Genomic DNA, 2,500 nt, shown 5'->3' on the forward strand with positions numbered 1-2,500 from the left:
GTTCTATACATTTATTCATCTATTTATTGATTTGTCTGTAGATTCCAAAAAGTTCGCAATTTATCCGTTTGGTTCATTAGCTTCTTATTTGTTTATCATTTGTCTATTTTTTCAGGTTGATTTGTCGCGGTTTTTCGTTCATGTTTACCTTACTTTATTTGATCATTGTTTTATATCTTTCGTGGAATAGTTATATTTCCTCTTCCTTTGTATTCCTTTTCTCTATATCTGTCTATTTATCTTTCTTTCTCTCTTGCTCCCTCTTTTTCTTTCTATCTTTCATTCTGAGAGAGAGAGAAAGAGAAAGAGAGAGAGAGAGAGAGAGAGAGAGAGAGAGAGAGAGAGAGAGAGAGAGAGAGAGAGAGAGAGAGAGAGAGAGAGAGAGAGAGAGAGAGAGAGATAGGGAGAAGGTGACTGCCTTAGGTACTGTATCCTTAGATAGTATTTTAATGAAGATAACAAAATAACATTTTTAGTTGGTTATCTGATATGAGTAAATTTGATAATAGAAGAAATAAAAGATAATTGAAAAAACGCACGAGGCAAAACAACAAAGAATAAAGACAACAGCAACAATAACAAAGACAATAAAGATTACTATAAATTACCAGGTAATTTGGCCATCTCTCCCCCTCTCCAGACCCCCTTCTTCTTATTTATCTATTTATTTTTTTCCCCATCTCGCTTCCTCCTTTGTTCTTCCTTTCAACTTCCTCTGTTCTCTTTCTCTGTGTCGTCTCTTCTCCTGCTCTTCTCTCTTCATCTCTTTCCCTCCTTTCCCTTGTTCTCCTCCCTCCCCCTTTCTTTTCCCCTTCTCTCTTTTCCCTCTCCTCCTTCTCTTTCTCTCTATCTCCTTTTTATCTTTCTCTCCCTTTCTGTATTTCTCCTCTCTCGTTATTTTCCCCTTTTACTGCACCTCTTTGCGTTTCCTATCCTTCTCTTTTCCCCATCCCCCCTTCCTCTCTCTCTCTTACTCTCGTCGCCCAATTCCCTTTCTCTCCCTTCCCTCCCCTCTCCCCTCTTTCAATTTCCTCTTCCCCCTTCCCCTTCCCCCACTCCATTTCCCCTTCCCGTACCCTATCCTCTCCATACCCCTCTTCCTCTCTTCCCCTACCTCTCTTCCTTTTTCTCCTTCTCCTTTTCCTTTCCTTTCCCCCCTTTTCCCTTTCCTCTTTCCCCTCTTCCCTTCGCCCTTCTCCCTTTCCCCTCTCCCATCACCCCTTCCCCCCTTCACTTCTATATCTATTCACACCAAGAAATATTCACAAAAGCGCGGCTCTAAAAACGCAATACAAGGCTCCCACTGCCGCTTCCCATGTTCATTACATCCCATTGATGACGGGGATACTTAACCATAAAGGTGATTTCGCACCCTGGCATTAGCGCTCTTCAAAAATCCCTCTCCGTGAGCCAACAACGAGAGAGAGAGAAAAAACAAGAAAGCGTTAAAAGAAATGGAAATAAAGGGGGGAAAAAAGAGAAGTAGAAGGGAAAAGAAGAGGGAGTTTAAAGATGGGGTGGGGGGTGGGGGGTGAAGGGAAGGAATGGGAATAGATCTTATTCTTTTTCATATAAATAAATAAACAAACATTTAATGCACTCAAGATTTCCGAAGACCTTGGCAGCCTTCCTCCTCCTCTCACTCTCTCTCTCTCTCTGCCCCCCCCCCCCATTTTCCTCCTAACTCCCCTCCTTTCTTACCTCCCCCACTTTTGTCCCTCTTCGTTCTACCATGAACCCAAACCCAACCAAAGGCCCCCTTTCTCCCCAACCCCCAATCCCCAATGCACCTATACCCCTCCCCCTTCCACCCCTACCACTCCGACCACCTTCCACCGAGGAAAATATCTTTCGAAAACTCATGCTGTTATTGTGGTTTCCCCACGAAATTGAACAGAATAGGCGGCGCAAAAATAAAAGAGGGCCGAGAAAAAACTGACATCCGAAAACGTGTGTTGCGGAAGCCCCATATCGGAAAACTGTTTGAGGTCCTGCGTGAAGTGAATGAGTGGGCCCCGGGGACCAGTGGAGGGAAGAATTAGGACGCCACCTGCCACAAATCTGGACCCGCCGCCGAGGAGGAGGAGGAGGAGGAGGAGGAGGAGGAGGAGGAGGGAGGAAGGAGGGCGAGGAGGTAGGAAGAGGAGGAGGAGGAGGCGGTCGTTGGTAGGGAGGTCAAGAGAGAGAGAAATGCGTGAAAGAGGAGGTTGCAAGGGAGAAAGGCAGGAAGAGGAGGAGAAGGGAGAGAACGAAGTAGAGAAGGGAGAAGGAAGGGATAGAGGTGGTGGGAGAAAGAGGGTGAGGTTGTGAAGGAAGAGGAGGCCTAAGAAGGAGGATTAATGAAGGCGACGAGGAAGAGGAAGGAAATAGGAAGGAGTAGAGGGAGAACAAGGAGACGAATGTAAGAAGAGGCTGGAAATGGAGGAAAAGGAGGTAGGGTCGGAAAGATGGAACGGACGGGAGGTCAGATGGAGGAGGTAGATAATGGGAGAATGTGGAG

The sequence above is a fragment of the Penaeus japonicus genome, unplaced genomic scaffold (genome assembly GCF_977035675.1).
Source record: "Penaeus japonicus unplaced genomic scaffold, GWHDUDI00000001_assembly GWHDUDI00000009, whole genome shotgun sequence".
Lineage (NCBI taxonomy): Eukaryota > Metazoa > Arthropoda > Malacostraca > Decapoda > Penaeidae > Penaeus > Penaeus japonicus.